The following is a 23,352-nucleotide window of genomic DNA, read 5'->3' on the forward strand; positions in this document are numbered from 1 at the left end:
AGATGGCAGCCACGGCAGGGTTGGGACCCTCGGAGGGCAGAATCGAGCGCTGGTGGCCAAGAAGCTGCAGATGCTTTGGTCTGTGGCCAGCTGGAAGCCCCAGGCCCCGGGAAGATGTTCCAGCTTCCATGTAATTGAGGAAACTGACAAACCTCGCATTCAACAGTCCTAAAAATCTGTCCTACTTTTTTTTTATTCTTTAAGGTGTGAATATATAGAGTTCAAAACGTGTGAAGAATTCTCCAGCAAGTGGGTGTCAAGGAAACAGTGAGGGCCAGCTTGCGAGCCTCTACCCTCGCTGAAATCAACGGCCCACACCGCATGTGAGAGTCCTGAGTAGTCTGGGGCCGGCACATGTCAGCTCCTCTCCCACAAACATGGGGGTGGGAGAAGGCTGGGGCCCGGAAAGCACAAAGCCAGGGGCCCCTGACGCTGGGCCTGGATGAGCCATCTCTGAGATGTGCAAAGGTGACTATGCCGACTTTCCGGGAGAGCCCTGAGCCACCAAGTCGTCCCAGAGGACTGGGACGTTTTGGCCACAGGACTAAAGGAAGCCGACCGAGGATGTGTGCTAATGAGACAGTTGCCCAATCTGGCCCTTCACACCCATGCAGCCGTGTTCTGAACTTCGGTTCCCATCCGCAAACAGCGCGCTGGCCCCTGCCGATGTAACCCCTCGAAAGCCCCCTCGGGTGCTCCTACCCCAGATCCTGCAAGGCCAGCAGCGCACACCTTGGCTCGCTGCACCCAGGACGGCTGACCGAGTCAGCCCGACCCTCCCACGAGGTCGCCTGGGCACCAAGCCCCTCCCTCGATGCCACCGCTGCTTTGCGGAGCTTTCCTGCTCCCTACTGTCCACGTTGGGACATGAGCGCCTCGGGGTTCCCGGGCGGCTCTTCTAACACTTCCGTTGTACCTGGCACAATCACTTTTCATGGCCCCAAATTAAAAGCAAATGAGATTTTTTTCTCCCCCTTGAAAAGACATTCCCCAGAGCTAATATTTAGGATAAGTAGGGATACTGGTCAGATCAATTAAAATGAATCCTCTTCAATCTACTATACAAATAAAGCTTTTTTTTTTTTTTTAAACAGTGTTGGCCCCAACATCACCTATTAGAAGACTGAAAATCAGAGTTTGAATTTGTGGCCATCGGTAAAACTTACCTTACACTGGACGCAAGGAGACTGGGATGTATCAGCAAGGGCGGAACACAGTGGATGACAACTTCCAATGAGCCTGAGTCAGGAAAAAAATGCGAAGCAAGATGCGAAGTTACCTTTTCAGAAAAGTTAAGAGAGTCTAAGAAAAAAAAAAAAACACCCCACATAAAAACCCAAAAAATACCCCAAAGTCTACTTCCTTCAAAATGGCTCACAGTAACACCTACTTCGTATTTACAACCCTCAAAGTTAAACTGCCAAGATGTTCCGCATATTTCCCCACTGTCTGTTTATCACATAACATTCGCACCAGCGGGCGGATCTGGCCCCCTCATTATCAGGCTGCATTAACTCAAACACTCAGCTTTGTTAGCACAGTGAGCTCATGGCCTATTTCAGTTTTAAATTAACATTTGGCAATCACCCGGGTAATCAAAACAAATGACTCAGTCGTTTAGAATAGATTTATTAGTTGAGCCTTACCCCCCCCTTAACATCTTTAGAATATTTTGCCACAGGAGGGCTACGATCCAGGCAGAATGTGGAGCACAAGTCACCAGAGGAATATTTAGAGGTGTTGCCATGGAGACGAGGGGCCGCGTGACCACCGAAGTTATCTTCAATCAACAGCGGCATTAGGATGCGGGCTGACAAGGGGGCTCATCCCTGCCTGGGGTGGAGGGGTGGAGGGTTCGCATCGCTAGCAAACAGGTGTGCCCTGTGTTCTTCCCGTCATCCAAGCAAAGACAGTCCCCTGACATGTTGCCCCCAAGCCCTTGACGCCTCCTCAGAGGCACCTCGATGCTCCCTCCCCCCAATTCAGAAGGGCCGGCTGGGGCTAAGGAGAAAAGAGGTGCATGAAACCCAGCACCTTTAAAGCAACTGTGAAAGGGACATGAGCAGGGCTCCCTGAAAGGAGGGCCCCCTCTGTTCTGTTCCCTGCTCCACCTCCATGCCCCAACAGGGTCTGACGGACACACAGGCCACTCTCAAGAGGGATCTATGGAGCCGTGTCCGGTGGTGCACAGTGCACTAGGCCTCTGCCCCTTGGTTTCCGCTTGGGCAGTGCGATCAAGATCCGGGGGGGCCTGACACGGGGGACTCTCTCCCCCTCTGCTCCTCCCCCTGCCCTACCTGTCTAAAATAAATAAATATTTTTTTTTCCTGAATAAGTATTATGGAGGGGCGCCTGGGTGGCTCAGTCCTTAAGCATCTGCCTTTGGTTCAGGTCATGATCCCAAGGTCCTGGGATCAAGGCCTGCATCAGGCTCCCTGCTCAGTGGGAAGCCTGCTTCTCCCTCTCCCACTCCCCCTGCTTGTGTTCCCTCTCTCGCTCTCTCTCTCTCTGTCAAATAAATAAATAAAATCCTTTAAAAAATTATCGAACATAGACCGTGGATTATAACCAGGGTCGTGAACGCCCACCTCCCGCCCCCAACCAACGTTTCCTTGGGCTGCTCACCAAACAAGCAGGGGCTAGAGAGTTTTAGAAGGGTTCGCGTACTGGAAAAGAAGTAGCTGGCCCAGTTAGTCCAACAGGCCGACGGGTTCGTCTGTGTAGGGATCTTAAAGACAACTGTCATGCTGAAGACAACTACTCCCAACTCCAGATGGACAAGGATGCTGACCCCAGGGACAGGTTCTTGTCTGCCAGATCAAAAGCCCAGAGGAAGGCCACATGCACCAGCGACCAGAACAAGTCGCTAGCTTTCAAAAGCACACGTCCGAAAGTGACTGACTTCAAAGAAATACCTTCCAGTCCTGTTCCCACGTCTGTTTACCTGGAGTTACATCCGAATACGCATTACTCGTTCCATGTTGGGTGTCCTCGGTACTACAGAACCTGCGGGGTCTGTCTCGGAGGCAGGGCCGGAAACCCCACCTTTCTTTCCTGATGGCACTCAGCAGGGCACAAAAACATATACCAAAAGGCTTCAGCCAGTCTCCTTTCCCACTACCCACAACCCATTCACACGGAACTCACGGATTCTAGAAGGTGCCACACCCTTTCAAGCAACTGGGGTGCGAATGCCGCATGGCACAGCTGTTCACACAAGGGTGCCGGAGTCAGACTGCCTGGGCCCAAACACCCGCCCGGCCTCATGGCCGCTGTATAAACCCCCCTGAGCCTCACAATGGGGAGCCACCTCACAGAGCGGCTGTCTGGCAGGAGGGCGGCACATGGGAGCCCCTGCCAGTGCCTCACCGAATAGGAGAGGGGCCCAGATCACCCCCAGGATACAGGTACACAGTAAAAATGTTCTCAAACTCGGGTAACGATTTCCTGCGCTGCCATAAGCACTTGGCACCACCTACGCCCCTGCTCAGATTCAGCCCAACGTAAACTTCAAACCCAAACGCATCACACACAAGCGTTAATGACCTATTTCATCTTACTCCCCCCTCGGGGAATGGATTTCTCCTGGCACTGGGATTCCGTACACACGGGGCTCCACTAGAGGGAATGGGTTCTGGGCTTAAAGAACTGGAAGAGCTTCCTCCCACCCTGCCAGTACCTTTCCTGCCTCCTTGGTCTGCTCCCCATCTCTACAAGTTCAGGCTTGGAGAGGACGGATGCGGGGTTGGGGGGGGGCAGCAAAAGACTGACTAGCAACCACACCTCGACCAGGGTTCTCCTTCCCATAGGGAGTCCTTGCCTGCCATGTTCCCACACACCCTCTAGAGGGCAGGAGAGAGAAAGGCCCGAAGGCTGGGCAGCTGGGGCTTTCACACTGGGGCCCACCTTGGGGCCCCCCCACCCCCCAAGTCGGCCATGCCTACAGCTCATGCTTCTCCCCGTCAAGTGCTAGACCACCAAGGACAGGAACAACATGCAGGAAGATAATAACGACCAGCCTCTGCGTCTCCCCTTCCCTTCTCTGTGCTGCTGTGGTCCCGCTGGGGAGGATGAGACACTTGGGGCAGGTGGGAGCCGTGTACCCTTCCCGATGTGCGGTGTGTAACCATGCCTCTGGACACACATGACACGGACTGTACTGACGACTGTGCACAAGTCAAAGAATAAAAACCCAATGGCAGCCAAACACACTGGGTAAAACGTTGACGACAGCGAAGTCAAACCCAAACAATGTAGGGTTAGTCATGCTTTAAAAAAAACCACGTTCAACTCATCCCACCCTGACAGCATTAATAAGTGTTCATTTCACCATTCACAGGATTCCAGAAGGAGCCAGCAGGTTTATCCAGGTGACATTTAACATACATAACCATTCTCCTGTGGGTTTAACAACAGTCTGTTGCGGTCACAGCCAGAGGTGACCCTGTCACTACCGGCAGCCAAGCTTCAGCGGTCCCCAAATCACCCATCAACTGGGTGAATTACGTGGAAAAAATAAAATCCAGAGCCAGCAGCTGTTGGAATGAACCGAAAAGACCAGTTGAATCAATCACAACGGATGAGCCCCACAGATTCATTGTCTCCTCTAAATTCTCTGAAACGTGATTGTCATGGTAACCGCTCCTTAATCACGCTCTTCAGACTATTCTCTCTTACCTCTGAAACCGGAAAAAGACCAGTGAAGCCCAAACATCTTCATCAGGTCCACTCAGCCTGGCAATGGGCAGCTCAGATGGCTCGCTTTTCCTACCCTATTTTTTTTTAAAAATATTTTATTTATTTATTTGACAGAGAGATCACAAATAGGCAGAGAGGCAGGCAGAGAGAAAGGAAGAAGCAGGCTCTCTGCCGAGCAGACAGCCCGATGCGGGACTCGATCCCAGGACCCTGGAACCATGACCTGAGCCAAAGGCAGAGGCCTTAACCCACTGAGCCACCCAGGTGCCCCCACTTTTCCCACTTTTATCCGGGTGCTCACACTACGGTGGTCAGAGACACTGGCCTATGTACCGTTCAGAACACACTTTAAATGCAGCTTCATAAATGCAATAAATACAAATGAGTCGGCCACGGGCTGGTTTATCTGGAGAACTGATAAGCTGGCTCTCATTAAGCAAAATAATTTATTGACAAAAATTAACACAGAAGAAAGATGCCTCATGTGCAGTAATTTCAACATAAGCAAGATCTGGAACATCAGCCAATCTCTAACAATATATTAACTTAATAAACAAAAACTGAAAGGATGTTACATTACAGAAACACAGTAAAATCTAATTTTGTGTCTTTATATCAGAATTTAGTATAGAGTATATCACAAAACATACTCTGGAAGATCATTTATTTATTCTACACAAGTTTCTAATCCTTGTTATATATAACAGAATCATAATATTCTTCACAATTTTTTCTTTGTTTTACTTATCTGTTATATACAGAGCTGCCTCATTTTCAAATGGCTGGCTGGTAAGTCCATTGTATGAAAGTACTATTTTAGCTTTTTTAAAATTTAAAAAATTTTTTAAACTATCCTAGCTGAGTTGTTTTTTTTGTTTTGTTTTGTTTTGTTTTTTAAAGATTTTATTTATTTATTTGAGAGAGAGAGACAGTGAGAGAGAGCATGAGAGGGGAGAAGGTCAGAGAGCAAAGCAGACTCCCCATGGAGCTGGGAGCCTGATGTGGGACTCGATCCCGGGACTCCAGGATCACGCCCTGAGCCGAAGGCAGTCGTCCAACCAACTGAGCCACCCAGGCGTCCCCCTAGCTGAGTTTTTTGAGACAGAGAGCAAATGGTGGTAGGGGGCAAAGGGAGAGAGAGAATCCTAAACAGGCTCCATTCCTCAGGGCTCAATCCCACCACCCTGAGATCACGACAGGAACCGAAATTGAGTCAGATGCTAATGAACTGAGACACCCAGGCATCCCATTTTATTTTATTTTTTTAAAAGATTTTACTTATTTATTCGACAAATGGAGATCCCAAGTAGGGGCAGAGAGGCAGGCAGGGAGGGGGGAAGCAGGCTCCCTGCTAAGCAGAGAGCCTGATGTGGGGCTCAATCTCAAGACCCCGGGATCAATCACAAGAACCCGGGATCATGATTTGAGCCAAATGCAGAGGCTTTAACCCACTGAGCCACCCAGGTGCCCCCCACTTTATTTTTATGAATTTATTTTTATTTTTTGAGTCTAGCTGACACACAATATTATATTAGTTTCAGGTGTGTAACATGGGCTCCCCATTATTCTCCACAATTTGGAAAGAGAAAGTTTTGATCCTTACTCAGTTTCAGAAAAGACAGGCTATATTTTTAAAAGATACCCACTAGATATACTACACGTTTAAAGTTGTGATCACTCTAGATTTTTCCCCAGATTTTTACAGTTCCTTTGGAAAACTAAAAAGTACACACCTTTACCAAAGTTGGAGCGATGAGCCATTTTTTAAACCTTGCACTGAAAGACATGTAACACTTCTAAGAAATATTGAATTTGCTTTTATAGGCTGCTAAACAAGGTAAGAAAAGGTGCCTTGCCTTCCAGATATAGCATGACCTATAAACTAACAAAAGGGGGAAAAGTGAGTGATGCCCCCACCATGACCCAAATAAACACTAAGAAGCTCTTTCCATGGGCCATTTCTGGATGCAAATTTAGAGAATTTTTTGGTCATAAAGGAGGAGATATTAAATACAAATATATTTTTTATTTTTTGACTGGGATACTAAAAACATGAAGAATACTTTTGCAACAAAAACAAAAAATAGGGACACCTGGGTGGCTCAGTGGGTTAAGCCTGTGCCTTCGGCTCAGTTCCTGATCCCAGGGTGCTGGGATCGAGCCCCGTATCAGGCTCCCTGCTGAGCAGAGCTTCTCCCTCTGCCTCTGCCTCTCCCCCTGCTTTTGCCCCCTCACTCTCTCAAATAAATAAATAAATAAATAAAAACTTAAACAACACACAAAAAATAAACAAGTGGAACTACATCACACTAAAATGCTTGAGCACAGCAGAGGAAACCCGTCAACAAAACGAAAAGGCAACCTACTGAATGGGAAAAAATAGGTGCAAATCATATATCCAATGGAGGCGCATATCCATTACAGAAAGCATTCCCACCACTTCAGGGCCAAAACCAAACAATCCAATTAAAAGATGGGCAGAAGATCTCAACAGACATTTTCCCAAAGAAGTCATCCAGATGGCCAACAGGTACATGAAAAGATGCTCAACCCCATTCAGCATCAGGGAAACGCAAATTCCAAACAATAGTGAGCTTCCACCTCACAGCTGGCAGAACGGCAGAACGGCCGTTAGGAAGAAGATAAGTAACAATAAGCATTGGTGGGGATGTGGAGAAAGGGGCTCTCTGGTGTGCTGTGGGTGGGAATGGAAATTGATGTGGCCGCTGTGGAAAATACTATGGAGATGCCTCAAAAAAATAAAAAAGGAACTATCGTCTGGCAATTCCACTTCTGGGTATTTAGTCAAAGAAAATGCAAACACAAACTTGAAAAGGTATCTGCAGCCCCACATTCATTGAAGCATCATCTATGACAACCAAGACATGGGATAAAGAAAATGTGGTGAGATGCAGAGTGGAATATTACTCAACCATTAAAAAGAATGGAATCCTGCCACTTGCAATGACAGGGAATGTAGCTCGAGGGCATTGTGCAGAGGGAAGTCAGAGAAAGACAAATACCAAATGATCTCCCACATTATATGTGGAATCTTTAAAAAAAAAAAAAAGCTTATAGAGGACAGACAGGTGGTCGCCAGAGGCAGGGGGTTGGGGGTGGGAGAAATGGGTGAAAGGTTAAGAAATAAAACAACAAAGACCAGAGCTATTTTTCCGCATAGATCATTCACAATTGCCAGCAAATGAGCTTGATGAGAATAAAGTAGAAAATGAAAAAAATGTAATGAGATTTCAAGAATACATATAGAATAGGGCCGTCTGGATGGCTCAGTAGGTTAAGCATCTACCTTCAGCTCAGGTCATGATCCTGGGGTCCTGGGACTGAGCCCCACATCGGGCTCCCTGCTCAGTGGGAAGTCTGCTTCTCCCTCTCCCTCTATCTCTGTTGCTCCCCTCGCTTGTGTTCACTCTCTCCTCAAGTAAGAAATATCTTTTAAAAAAGGGGAACACTTAAGAATAAAAAAGCCATCTATAACAGAAGAGGGGACGCTAAAATTATCAGGCATTGGGAACAAATGTGAATAATGCAAAACCACCAAAGCAAAACAAATCAAAAGGCAAAATCCAGCAAGAAAAATGGAGTGGCAAATATTTGCTAAAGTCAAAAGGTAAAACCTTAACATTCTTGTCCTTTGCCCTAATGTTCACTGGTATTTTTGTTTTGTTTTAAAAATATGAAGATTGATGGCCCTTCAATGACTATTACAACAGCTCCCAGATAAAACAAATGATAAAATAAAAATTCACTTAATTGACTGAGAGTCTCGAATTACTCATTGCCAAGTTTGTGACTTTCCCACAACTCCAAGCATTCTTTCGTTAAGAAATAGGATTGCTTCCCCTGCCATGATGACTGTGGGTAGTTTTCTGGGGGACTACAGTTCTGTATTTTTACATAACTCACTGGGGAATACCAGCTCCTCAAATCAAAGCAATGAGGGACAAAGGATGAACTCAGATCCATAGAACGTGACAGTTCTGATAGAAGCATCTGGAGAGCACCGGCTATTTCAGAAGTTTGAGAGGAAGTACTGGGCAAAGACATTCTAATACTGCCCTCACTCCCACAAACCATCACCCAGTCATGTCTACTCAATCTGCAAAAGAGCCTCCAGACCTTCTCTTCCCTATAATCTCAAGTCCGCAACCCTAATTTGGCCCATTATCTCTTCACACCTAGACCAACTTCATCAGACATGCCCCTTCTTCATAGAGCTGCCAGAATAATTTTTCAAATGTACCACCAGGAATGCATCCCTCCCTTTTCCCTCAACCTTCCCCCATCGTAATCTAAAGACCAAATTTCCAGCATGAAATTCAAGGCCTTCCCTTCAGACCCATTTCACCTTCCCCCATTCTCAACTCTAGACTTCTGGCCAAAAGTTTTATCACTGCTGGAGAAGAGCAGGTGCTTTGGCTCATGCCCCCCTCCCCTTAAACCAGAGATTGTCAGATTCTGGCTGCCCCTGCAGAGTTAGAACCGCTAGCGATATCTGGGTGCCCCCCCCACCCAGCCAAATTCCCTCCGAGGAATCTAATGTGTAACGAAATCTGAGAATGACTACCCCGAATGCCTACAGCCTGTAGCTGTGAAAGTTTAGTGGGCATCAGAGTCTCCAGGGGGCATGGGAGTTATTCACACACAGTGTTGGGCCCCATCCCCAGTGTTCCTGGCTCATTTGGTCTGGGGTGGGCCAATGAATCCGCATTTCTAACAAGTTCCCCGGTGATGCTGCTGGTCCAAATACCCCACTTGGAAGAACAGTGGTCAGTGGCTAAAATTAGTACAGTGCTACGTATAGATATGTTCTGTAGACACACAACAGTAACTATTGTAGGTACACCTCATTTGGCAAAAGAGAATGTACCATCTTCTGGAACCTCTTCCATGGTTGGCAAACTTGGGCTAAGAGTCCAGACTTCCGACTCTCTCCTCCTCTCCCTCAGTTCCATAATCTCCCCCACACCCTTCCTGTGTCTCTAACATCTTCTGCAATCAGAATGGAAGTTTTTTGCTTGAAGAGATCACTATTGTTTTTAATAACTCCCCACAGCACCTAGGAAGCTTAGCCAAGTGCCTTACACATAGAGTAAGCGCACAACAAATATTTGCATGATTTCATTTTATGATGTTCTCTGGCTCCTACTTTAGAAAGCTGGGTCTGGCACCCCATGAACTGTTTCCTCACATGTGGGCAACCGGGCAGCCCTGCTTCCATCAATTAGCCATAGAGTAAATCCTTCACATCAGTGTGCACTCTATTGGAATCCACTACAGAGACAAGAGTAAGCACACAGGCCAGACAAAGAAGAAGGACAGGGGCTTATAAGGGGACACGACTCAACTTTTGAGCTGCATCTCAGAAAACATTTACAAAGTGCCCCTGGGCTCCATCCTCTCACAGCCCAGTGCTGCAGGACAGACCCGGTCATCAGGGTAGAGCACTGCTCTAGTAGTGCAAATGCTTAGGCCAACAGTTCCCCAGCTCTTTTGTGATGAGGTCCTCCTTGTTCCTTAACAGAAAATCCACAAGTAACTGAATTACAGGTAAAGAGGAGACAGACGGGAAGGAGGAGATGAGGGGCCGAAGGGCTGGGGAAGCACTCAGGCAAGCAACAAAGGGCCAGAGGAGCAAGACTATTGGAGGCCTCGAGACTCGCCACGCCGGTCTCTGCCTATAATGCAGATACATCACGATGTGGTCAGATGTTTAACTGACCACACCGATGATGGCCAGAAATTCCTGTACCATCAAGTCGGCTGCAGTACACGGTATCCATGACGAGGGTGGCCACGAGGAACGCGCTGGCTCGGCCTGCATTTGGTCACCACTGGCAGAGAGGGACCTTGATCTTGGCAATGGAACTGGAACCCCCTGGCCTCCACATGGACTGTGACTCAGGGGAGAGCTCTTTTCTGTGCCTAACGGAGGGGGCGGCACAGGTAGAGTTGGTCATTGCAACCACATGGTGGCATCGGGAAGAAAATACAAAGAAGTCTATCTAGTAAGAGGTGTAATGAGGAGTATACACACAAAAAATTACTTCTGACATATAAAACATGTTGTAAATAGGTGAGCTCTATGACCAACTCTCCCCTTTATTCGCATTTTTTCAGGCAACTCTGGAGTTCTTCTCTGGGTCTAATGCAGACCCAACGGGATGGACACAATCTGTGATCAACCACATCCCCAAGGCATCCATTCCTTGGGTGGTCACCTTCATTTATGCTCTAATCCTGGATGTCCCATCAGTTGTTGCTCTTCTAGTCTCCCTCAGTCTCAACACCCCTCTCAGAACCCAACCCCTGACCTCTGCTTACTACCACCTGTCATAAAACGCTCTGTGGTTTTGTTTTTAAGTACACTCTATCCCCAACATGGGGTTCAAACTCATGACCCTGAGAGTAAGAGTCGCATGTTCCATCCACTGAGCTGGCCAGGTGCCCCTAGAATGTTCTGTTTCTACAGCCAACTCAAGAAAGCAACACATACTTGCAGTTGGCTCGTAATAATCACCCGGTTTCAATATATAGAAACCAATTACAAGAAGACCTTAAAAACCTCAATCTTCTCACCGGGGTTTCCTGGACAGCTGGCTGCAGTGAGTAACGGCACGGAGGTTCTGATGGTAAGTCTCTACCCTATCTCACGCCATGCGAGAGCCTCTGGGCCAAAGCCGCCAGACTGACCTGGAGATTGTCTCAGAGTCGGCATGAGCTCACCAACGATCACTGCTGCTCGTAACACCATAAATACAAGGGTCAAAAAAGGGCACATGGAGTTGTAGGGCAGGGAATTTGATACGTCCAGGACCCTACTCCACCGCAAAGATGGCGTGATGTCCCCCACTGGTGACAAAGCAAGCAAGACCCAACCCAATGCTCCCACAGACCTCTCCAGAAACTACTGTGTAACCAGCCAGCTGGAACTGGCCCGCTCCCTCGGAAGCTCCCCCTTCCACTTGGCGGGGAGAGGGCGGCCAGGGTACCAGTTACAGCCCCCCAGAAGCACGTCTCTTATGTTACTAGCATTGAAACACACACACAGCCCTTCTACCTGCAAGTTCACAGTAGAAAAGTGCCTGATATAGTCTTGGTATTTCTGAATCCTAAAGGGTTTTTAAATAGATTCGGGGAGCAGTTTTAGGTTTGCAGAGAAACTGAGCAGAAAGTACGGTTCCCGTTTACCTCAACACCTCCCTCCTGGTTTCCTTGGTTAACAACCTGTATTCCTGCAGCACGTGGGTCACAACCGGTGAGGCGGTAGTCACACGTTATTATTCCTTCGAGTCCATGGTGTACATTGGTGCTGTGCATTCTACAGATTTTGACAAATGTTGAAGGTTTTCTCCCCTTTACAGTACGTGCTGCGGTGCGATGAATCACCTACCTTACCTCGAGAGAACACTGTAAAAGGAAGTTTCCTAGGATTATACCGTAAATCATTTGCTTCTTTTGAATGATTCATGGTTTCAAAGCCTGTCCCCTCCCCACCCCAGAGCCCACAGACGCATTCAACTCTGGTTATCTGGAAGCCAACTGTTCACCACTCCCAAACCTCCAGAGCGGCCCCGACCTTGAAAGGAGTCTGGAGAAATGACAGGACCACGGAACAAAAAGTAAGAAAAACAGCCCCTGAAATGACAGCTGACGTGCTGGGATGAGTCAGTCTGTTGATAACTCGGGCTGGAGAGGTTTACAAAAACAGCTTTGGTAGCAGAAAGCGGGGCAGCGGAAGAGCAGCGGCATCAGGAGACAGAAAAGCCGAGGAAGAAGAAACCGGGGAGAGGAAGACGGGGCGGGCCAGACGCGGTGGCACGCAGGAGCGACAGATGGACACTAGCCGGACAGCGTGATGGCAGTGAAACAGACCGCCAGCTAGACGCACGCAACAGTGACGCCGACGGCTTTCCAAGGAGCAAGGGAGGAAGGGACAAAGTGCGTCTCAGTACTCTGGCCCCGAAACTGCCTAATTATTCTTCCATCTCAATCTGTCAACGGGAAGGCAACGTTTAACATACTAAAAGCTTTCCACATGAGCGTGGAAAGATGGCACTCCTTCCACCCACGGAAAATGCCTTCTGAAACCTTTTCGAAGGCTCAAGGGACAGGGTTTCTTTATTCCTGTCTATCGATGATGTACAGACACTAGCTAGAGGTATAAATATATAGACAGGCAAAATATTTACTAGTGCGAAGCAAAATTCAAATTATTTCATCTGTCCTGCTCTCGGGGGATGCGACAGAGCACACGGTAACTACTTCAGAAGAACATGGTCACTCTTCTGCTTTTATCAGCATCATTTCCCTCTGGGCTGGAATCTAAGCTTACAAAGCGGCTCTCACACGAAAGCACATTAGCGGTTGCCTGGCGATGGGGGCAGAGGGTAGAAGGCAAGGGCCGAAGGAGCACAAGGAAAGTTTTGGGAGAATGATAAAAATATCCTACCTCCTGCTGGTGGCACTGGCTTCACGGGCGCATACGTCTGCCCAAGCTCAACAAAGCGCACGCCTTAAGTAGATGCACTTGACAGTCCATAATGATAAGCAATGAAGTGGATTTTAAATCATCTCGATCATTCTACAGCGTACATGTGCACCACATAATGATGTGGTACCCTTTACGCAATTGTGGTACCCTCTATGCAATTTGTTTATTCCTTAATAAAGTAGGGAAAATATTTGATATTAAAAAGGGGGCTCTAGGGGCACCTGGGTGGCTCAGCGGGTTAAAGCCTCTGCTTTCGGCTCGGGTCATGATCCCAGGGTCCTGGGATCGAGCCCCGCATCGGGCTCTCTGCTCGGCGGGGAGCCTGCTTCCTCCTTTCTCTCTGCTTGCTTCTCTGCCTACTTGTGATCTCTCTCTCTCTCTCTCTGTCAAATAAATAAATAAAATCTTAAAAAGGGGGGAGCTCTAACAAGGGCAGACAGCTTTAGCTGTAGAACCAAGTATAAACATTCACCTCCTATTAGGTACACGGCTGCCTGGATTCTTTCCTTCGCGTGGTTCGCTGTGCTTACCACATTGCAAAATTCCTTCCCACGTCCTTCCTTAAAAGATGCAGGGCTTTTTTGTAGCCTAGAAGGGAAGCGCCCAGGATTTAAATATTTGAACTGATCCTGGAATCTGGAGATACGGAATCGTTGACAAGGAACTTAGTGTCCCTTTAGCTTCCAGAAGCTACCTGGCTGAGGAACTGATCATTTTAGGAATCTGAGACTACAGTTCTTTATAGGCTATTTCTTAGAAGCTGCTGAAAAACATAAAATTGTGTTAATTCAAATCTGTGAATCTACTACCGTGGCTTACTGATGCAGAAATGTCTGGACTTTATGGCTCCTGTGTGTGTGCTTGTGTATACTTTGTGGTCTCTAAGAGACGTGTGGGGAGGGGGGAACACCTGTTACTTCCCTTCACCTGGCCACATATAGTGCACATGATGGATTAGGCCTGGGCAGATGCTAGCCATCAGCTTCGAAAACAAGAATGCAAAACCAAGCTTCGATGTCTTCCTAGTAATTCACGCATTTCCAATGTGACAAGAGTCAAGCAGTCTTACCCACACCCTAAAACTGAAAGTGAGTAACAAGTCTTAATCCAATATAGAAATTTAGTTTTGTCCCAGCCTCATCAAAAGCACCTTGCCGATAAAACCTCTGTACTCCCAGCTAGCATTTTCTTAGTATTGAGAAATAAACATAAACCCTTGTGGCTATTACAAATTCTTGTGATTACAGCACGTATGGTGAACGTTTCCTGGCTTGGAATATATGTAAGACCCAGAGAGTTTATGTGGGTAAAGAAAATATGAATTCAGGCGCCTGGGTGGCTCAGGGGGTTAACGCCTCTGCCTTCGGCTCAGGTCATGATCTGAGGGTCCTGGGATCGAGTCCCACATCAGGCTATTTGCTCAGCAGGGAGCCTGCTTCCCCCGGCCCGCCTCTCTGCCTACTTGCTATCTCTCTCTGTCAAATAAATAAATAAAATCTTAAAAAAAAAAGAAAGTATGAATTCTACAAGCACTGAAGTGCTGACAGCAGACTTATTTTGATTGTTCTTTTTCTAGGTTTCGCCACATTTAAAAACCACTATACTGTATCTTCTGTGCATTTTATATCTATGGCTGTTCAAAAATGAAGCCCTAGCATATCTCGCTGGTTTAAATACAGAAGAAAACCCATTGTCCGAAGTAAGAGCCGGTGTACTCCAGGGCGCGGGGAATCGCCGTTTGCGCCCCGATAACGTGCACAGTCATTAGCAGGCGGTAATGAGGAGCAAGAGCAAAATCTACTTAAGAACACACCCCTAGGCAAGGGTACAATTTTCTCATTTGTTCAAATGGTAAGCCCTTGGCAATGAGTATCCGATCCATATTCATTATCTCACAGAGCTGCTGCTTTGCTGGGGTCTGGGCCTTAGACAAGGGAGGAGGTCGTGTTTGCAGGTTTCCGTGTCTACGCAGCCGGCGTGATCTCTATGCAGAGTGTGTGCTTAATGCTCGTCCACCAGGGAGGTTTCTCTACCCAGTGGCACCGGCTCTCTTTATCCCACGCCTGCTCCGGAGAGCGGCTTCCCTGCCCGGCCCGGGTTGGGGGAACCCTAACAGTGTCAAGTGGGGTCAGCGGAAGACTCGGCGGCAGACGAGCGGAACGATGTGGCTACACCCAGAGCCCAGAAAAAGGCAAGTGGGGAGAGTCTGCTGGGCTGAAAAGAGAGTGACCCCAAGAGTGACAGAGACACACAGACAAAGGAGATGCAGAAAGAGGGAGCTACAGGAAGAAAGGAAGCAGGGTAGGCGAGGAAAGGGAGGGAAGCTTGTGGATGGTTTTCACAGGACCACATTACAACTCCTCTGTGGGTCTGCGTTAATGACGCCACGCGGCCAGCATCTGCTATGATTTTAACTTCCTACCTAAGTCAAAGCAGATGCCACCTTTATTTTTTAAAAAGATTTTGATTTATTTGACAGGGAGAGATGGAATGCAAGCAGGGAGGAGTGGGAGAGGGAAAAGCAGGTCTCGTGCCAAGCAAGGAGCCCGATGCGGGGCTCGATCCCAGGACCCTGGGATCATGGCCTAAGTGGAAGGCAGATGCTTAATGACTGAGCCACCCAGGTGCCCCAGATACAATCTTTAAAATTTCCTTCCCACATTTTTAACAGACATCCCATTTTACAAAGAAAAAGAATACATTCATGCAACAATAGCCCCATGGTCTTCCAGACTACCACGCAGAAAGACTCTCAAAGAGTCAATTTTCACTTCTGCAACTATAGGCAGCTTTGACATTTAGTACTTGCCCCACAGGCCAGGGGAAATTAAATGGAGAGCTAGATGCAAGAAAGAGGTTCCCCACCACTAATGCTCAATTTCAATAAAGCAAACAAGAGGACAAATTCCTATAAAGCTTCCAGCTGATTTTTTTTTTTTTTGTGAGAAGTTTTTTTTAAAGTTATCTCCATGCCTAGTATGGGGCTCGAACTCACAACCCTGAGATCAAGCTTGGTAGTCTCTATGGACTGCCTCAGCCAGGCGCCCCTACTCCCAGTTGTTCTGATCATTTTCTAAAGTTGGGAGATACTTGGCCTTTTTGGTATCCTTTTGTATAGTTAACATACTTCCACCATAAAAGTCTTCTTTTGAGGGACAGGCCACCAAAGTTTGTGACTGTAAAAGAGTTTTTATTTAGGAAATAAAAACTTAACTCTGTACGTAGGACCTAAAACTTCAAACTAGAACCCCATTAACACGTTATATTTTTATATCTGGAAGCAGATGCTCCACATCTCTTTGAGCCTCAGTTTACTTATCCATAAAATGAAGGGGAATGGGTCTTGACAGCCCTTTCTAGCGTGGGAATGCCATGACTCAAGTTGGAGGAGGAGAAATTTAAAGGAGCTTATGTGATCCTTCTCTAACTCCCCGGCACTGCTCCCATCTCACTCCTAGGACCATGACTTCTCTCTAAAGAAGTAATAGTAACTCAAAATCTTTTAGTAAAGTTTTTTTAAAAAATAGCTTAGGCTACGTTTGTAAGTTGTAGACTTTGCAGTTGGACTCCCTCGAGCGTATCATTAAAAAAACCACTACATTTTAAAAACAATACAAAACGCTGTCACTAATTTCTGGGCAGTGGGTTATAACCGATTTTTCTATTCTTCTTTAGGGTTTTCTGAACTTCCCTACAATGAAAAAGTACTAGTACTGTCATTAAAAAGTTGGATTTTTGAAAGGGATTAGTGCATTCTTGCAAGTTTTATCAGATCTCCCAAGTCTACTCTAAAATCATGAAGGGAGGGTACAAAATCCCTATCACAATGCGTGCCCATGCTCAGGGGCTGATTGCCGCAGCCTGAGTCATGACATTATTATTATAATCAGAATCTATGGTTCCCAGACCTCTGTGGAAATCAAAACATGCATTTTATCTAAATAACATTCCCCACCCCCCCAGCATCCTGGCCCTTGAGAATCATGGTTAAAATTCCTTTCCAATTTAAAGTAAATGAAATGAAACATGAAGTCCTCCTTCTACACACACACACACACACACACACACACACACAAACCTCCCCCCCACCCCCCCGCAAAAACTGCTTGCCAGACAAAATGATTGCTATTGGGCTGGTTTTTTCCCCTCTTGTTATGCTCGAAAACACAACACATCAAAAGTTAAAATAAATATTTAGTTGTCAAAACAAAACACACCCCCCATATGGAAAACACAAGTATGAGTTTGATGACGTTTATTATAAAAACAACTTCCACAGCAAAAACAAATGTTTAAATTGTTTAAAAAGATGACAAAACCAGATGATGTCATTACTAAGTTCTACACGACAGTCCCAAGAAAGGTAGCAGGTGCACCGCAGAAAGAATATGAACACCACCGGCTAACTTCCAGGGTCATGGTCATCAAAGCAGTGTTCGAAAAATTCAAGTCAGACAGCAAATGAAGTTCTCCAAAATGACAATTACAGGCTTAGTTCGGGTAGATCCCTAGAACAAATTTGCTGCTGAACTCATTTCTCATCAGTGGAGGAAAGTGCAGTGATTCGGCTCCCCATTCTCTTCCTGGATACAATCCATCATCTATGACACGTTACCTCTGAAGCCTCTTTTTATCCAGGAACAGTAACTCACCTTCGTGCCGCATGCTCAGCTCACCCCCCCCTTGACTGACCCCAAGATTCAGAAAGCAGCAAGGCACTGGGGCTTAGTCATGGGACTTACCTTCAAATCCCAACTCTCCCACTGGTTGTGCAATCTTAGACAAGCTACTTCGCTAGCCTCATCTGTGAAATGCACATCGATACTTTGCAGAGTTGCCGGGAGGATCAAATTACACAATGGGTGTAAATTCAGCGGAGCATAATTTCTTGAACTATAGCAGGCCTTCAAGGAATGTCAGTTCCCTTTCTCCCCCTACTCCTGGCCATTTACTTCCAAGTATGATCAAATTTAACGTTCATGATTTTAATTACTCTCAAGCAAGCTCAATGGTATATAGGGCATGCAGTAATTTTAATTTTGTTAAGTAAAATTTTGAATGGAGCACGCCACGAGGGAGATGGTACAATAAGGTTGTGCTCAAAAACCATGAACTTCTGAAGAGTAAGATGATCTTAACCTTGATGTCTGCTTCCACCCCTGACCAGCTGTACAACCTAAAGCAAGTCCCTTTGCATTCTGAGCCTGGTTCTTCATGTATAAGATGAAAAGAATATAGAATGTATACAAAGGCCCAGCACAGTGCAAGTGCCATACATGGTAGCTCTTACTGGTCTTTTAATTATTCAGGTCGATGTATTGGGACTAGTCACTTTTAAGACTAGTAGGGTGAGCTCAGCCAACTTAATTAAATGTCATGTCAAGACGCTGTTACTGCTTTCTACTCTGCCTGAAGTTACGTTTTACTGCCTCTTGTAGAGGGAATTCCACCAACCTCAGTACGACTGACATTCTGGGCCAGGTAATTCTTTGTTGTGGGGGTTGCCCCAAGTGACACAGACTGCCGAGGCCGAATCCTCGGCCTCTACCCACTAGACACCAGCACGTGCCACATCCCAATTCACGACAGCCAAAAATGTCTCCAGACATTGTACAGTGTCCCATAGGGGGCTAAAATGCCCCAGTTAAAAACCACTGGTCTAACACTGTCCACGAACAGCGCAATGCACAAGGATCTTGGGAGGCAGCCCTGCAGGAGGGCGAAGGTTTACCAGACCTACTGTTCAGTATCATTCCCTCTTCTGTGTTCCAACGTCCATTATCCATAACTCAAAGTTGACCACAGAAGAATAATTCTGCTTGGCCCCATTTGCTGTTTGAAGAGGACTTTAAGTCACAGGAAGGAATGCTGGCCTAGCCACTATCTCCTCACAGCTCCATGAAGTGACATAAAATGCTGACCTTAAAGAGCAGAAGTCTATGTCCTAAGCACTTCATGTCAAACGTTATCTTTTTTTTTTTTTTTTTAAACACCATAGGCCTTAAGACCCTTAAGACTTAAAAACCAGGTGCTTGGGTGGCTCAGTAGGTTAAGCATCTGCCTTCGGCTCAGGTCATGATCTCGGGGTCCTGGGATCGAGCCCCACATCAGGCTCTCTGCTCAGTGGGGTCTGCTTCTCCCTCTCCCTCTGCCCCTTCCCTGCTTGTGCTCTCCCTCTCATTCTCTCTCTCAAATAAATAAATAAAATCTTTTTTTTAGAAAGATGACTTAGAAACCAAATTATTACCCAAACTGAAAAAGTACATCTTCGTCAGGAAGGTGTGGTACTATTTATACAATGAATAACTCCCTGGCAAAAAACGACTCCACTGTGCGTACCGCAGAAGCATGTTTAATGTGTATAAAGTGCTATGTTAATACCCTAAAGACCCTGCACACCCCTTGATTGTTCACAACAAATTCATGGTCTGTTTTTTCATTCTAATAACTGCCCCAGAAGGCAGGAACCATTTCTTATCCACCATGTATCCCTGGATCTCGTGCAGAGCCTCCAACCCAGGCGGCAACTCAGTAAATGTTTGTTGAATAAATAAATGGTCCTATATTCTGCTTAATTAAGTACTCTGTTGACAACGGGGAAAAAAAAAGACCCTTTCTTTGCTCTCATCCAACAGGAGCTGAAAGAAAAGATCTTTTTAGGAGAAAATAATTACAGTCTACTCTCTTTTACCCCAAATCCAAACAACTGGAAAGTTCAATTAACCAAAAAAATTTTGTAGGCAAAAGTTGGGGAAAGCAGCCAAAGAGATAAGGCCTAAAGTTCAAGCAAGCACAAACATTTGTTCAGCTCCCAATGTCGCTGGCACCAGAGGGGGAAAAAGGGAGGGGTGTAGGGCAGAAGGGAACCAGGAGGTGGAGAGCAGGAAAACAGGGATCAGCCTCTGATGGTTGCTTCCATTCCTTCAACAAACTGTTTTCTTTTTTTATTGTCAAAACTTTAGGGGTGAGAGTCAAATTTCTTTTTTTTTTAAAGATTTTATTTATTTTACAGAGAGAGAGAGAAAGAGATCACAAGTAGGCAGAGAAACAGACGGGGGGGGGGGGGGGAAGCAGTCTCCCTGACTAGCAGAGAGCCTGATGCGGGACTCGATCCCAGGACCCTGAGATCATGACCTGAGCCAAAGGCAGAGGCTTAATCCACTGAGCCACCCAACTGTCCCAGAGGGTCAAATTTCTACTGCAAAGACTTGATTTGCCAATTATTCTTCAAATGGCTATATGCAAAAATCTTCAAGACTGTTTAGAATGATTCTCGATCATTCTTCGATTAGTTTCTGAAATTTCTTCATCTTTTTTCCTCCTCCAGTCCTGCAGGGCAAACAACAGGTCGCTGGCTAAAGACATCCATTTATTCCTTTTGTCTGGAGAAACTGTAAGTCCCCCTCCACCCATCAAAATGCTTCCCTCTGTAAAAGATTTTACCATTCTTAGCATTCTATTCCTATGAGAGAAAACAATCAGACTTAAATTATATTTTTAAATGCACAAGTTTTAGATTGTTGCCTGTATACAGAACGTGTATCAGAGTAACATTAGAAATGGTGCACTTAAAAAAAAAAGAAAGAAATGGTGCACTTAATAATGCTTTTTTAAACGCATATTCATCAGTCTCTGAGAGGAGAATCTCTATTTCCACTTAAAACATTTTCAGTTTTGCATTTCCAGTAAACAAAATAATTACTTAAGTGGTCCATTCATTTGGTAGATACTAAATTAGCTCCAATACACTGGTATCATACTAGAGGAATCTTGCACAAATTTTTTTGAAAATTTCACTCAAAAATCTAGACTTGGTTGAAAATAAAAAAAAAAACCACAGAAATTCAATATGGGCATGAAAACAGAATTCTAAAAACCATATATGGTTACAGATCCTATATGGTGGTCTTTGATACAAACTTATTGCAAGGCAATATGCACAAATCATGGCCATCTGACCAATTTCCTGTTGCATAAAGATTATACTTGCTCTTAAAAATGTTAAATAACCATTTTTAAAGACTTAAGGTAAAGACTAGATTGGAACCTTATGTAACCAAAATGGGAAGGCACATATAGCCTCACCACATTAAAGGCGGATGCTTTTTTAGTATGCACCCTTCTTAAGCAAATATGAGCATGAGTTTCCGAAGGCAAAGCTACCATCCCAGAAGCCCTTGCTTCTTCAGTATAAAGAATGGGGAGGGTTCTGTTCCCAGAGAAGAGGAGTTGGGGAGGGAAAGGCTTTGCAAAATTCCAAGGGAACTCGTAGTTGAAACTTACGCTATTTTGTAAATGTTCACATTTCCAAGGAACAACATCAAATTTACATTAAAACTGTCTTAATCAAGATAACGAAAAAAAGTATTCCTACTGCTCTATAGGCTTGCCATAGATTTGATAACCGAGGGAAGAATTACAGGCAATTACAAAATGATGGCTCCAATTAGGAAAACTGGATCTATTCCAAATTTAAATCACAGGGGGGCTCAGATAATCCCGATGGAATAATTTAAACGAATATAGGGGACTTTCAGCAAAAACGTACATTTATTCCATTTCTATTTCGTCCAAAAGCCAAGCCAAAAAGAAAAAAAAAAATGTCAAGCAAAATGCTAACACGACGTATCTCTTGCCCTTCAGGAAATTAAAAAACCAAACCCGGAGTCCCCTATATAAACCTCGTTCTCTTTTCTTTTCCCAAGGGGTCTTCCTAGCACAGGGTTTTTATTGTAAAGGGCAATTCAAACAAACCTGAGAAACTCGCACAGTCCCCAGTGCAGAAAATAATATAGCACTGAACACGAACCACACACATTCTTCCCTTGCTCATTTGCAAACCTCTACCTAGTCCTGGACGGCTGGGAAGAGGCCACCAGCAATGGAAGAGAAAGAGAAGGAATGGAAGAGAATGAGAAACTTCGAAAGCACAAACCTCTCTCCCAGAACCTAGAACAGACAGCACCTTGTAGGGATTTCACGCTTTTCGAAACGGAAAGGTCACACCCTGCAGTTTTGAAAATCCACCTTCTAAGGCTCAACCCACGTGACAGAACGTTCCTCTGGCTTCTCTAGGTTCCACGCTGGAGCTGAAATCTCCCACTCTCCCCACCCCCATTCACCCACCCCCCCCGCCATCCCCTCAGTAAGAAGAACCGCTGCGGACCCTCCCCGCCCCCCTCACTCTCTCTGCACCCCACCCCAGCTCCTCCAACCGCCCCCCCAGCATCCCCGTCGAGAAAACCCCGACTAGCCCGCTCACCTCCACGCCCGCTCGTCCCCACCCCAGTCCTCTTCGTTGTGCGAAGCCGGGCAGGTCCCCCCTCGCTCCCGCCCCATCCCCGCCACCCCGGAGATGCATGCCCGGGGAGGGGGGCCCCGCCTCGCCCCGCGCCCCCCAGCCATCCTGGCTGAGAACACCAATGGGTGCCCCCACCTCACCCCGCCCCCACCGCCCTCCAGTCTCGAGAGGAAAACCAGGGGCCCCTTCCCCGCCCTCCTCCCCACTCCCCACCATTCCGCGGAGAAGGCACCGGGAGACCCCCCTCCCGGCACGCCCGCTCCCCCGCCCCCACGCCACTCCCTCCCCAGTCGCTCCCCTTCCCCACGCCCGCCACAGGGGTGGCCGAGGCACGCACCCGAGGGACCCCGCGGCCCCCCCCCCGGCCGGGCGGCCGAAGCCCCAGGCCGCAGGTACCCGCCGAGGCAGGCCGGGCGGCCCGGGCGGCGGCGGGGCTGGAGGGCGGCCGCTCCCCCGGGCCGCGGGGCCGGCGGGCGGGAGGCGCACACGCACGCACACGCGGGGAGAAAGCGGGCTTACTGCCTGGCGATGCTCGCCCGCGCAGCTGTCTCGGCGGCGGCCGCTGCCTGCACCGAGGCCGAGGCGCAGCGGCGGCGGCGGCGTCGGCGGCGGCTGCGGACTGAGCCCCCTGGGCCGGGCGCTGGATGTAGGGCGCGGGAGGGGCGCGAGAGGAGGGGCGCGCGGGGGAGGCGGGGAGGGGGCGGGCGCGCGCGCGGGGGGGCGGGGCGCGGCGCGCGCCTGCCAGGGCTCTGCCGGCCGGGGCTGCGGGGCGCGGCGCGCGCGGGAGCCGGCCCGGCAGGGGGCGGGGGCGCCACGCACCCCGCGCGGGCACGTGCCCCCG

At 47.4% G+C, this 23,352-nt stretch overlaps 1 protein-coding gene across 1 annotated transcript in view; it reads right to left on the reverse strand.

Annotated features, from left to right (window-relative positions):
• FHL1 (four and a half LIM domains 1) overlaps window positions 1-23,117 on the reverse strand; it is a 60,935-nt gene extending 37,818 nt beyond the window's left edge. Inside the window, exons 1-2 of the mRNA XM_044235151.1 lie at window positions 23,031-23,117; window positions 1,167-1,239 (exon numbers count right to left, since the gene is read on the reverse strand). The gene's annotated coding sequence lies outside the window, so the exon portion shown is untranslated. The remainder of the gene's footprint in view (window positions 1-1,166; window positions 1,240-23,030) is intronic.
• Window positions 23,118-23,352: the final 235 nt, after the last annotated feature.

Source organism: Neovison vison, chromosome X, assembly GCF_020171115.1.
Source record: "Neovison vison isolate M4711 chromosome X, ASM_NN_V1, whole genome shotgun sequence".
NCBI lineage: Eukaryota > Metazoa > Chordata > Mammalia > Carnivora > Mustelidae > Neogale > Neogale vison.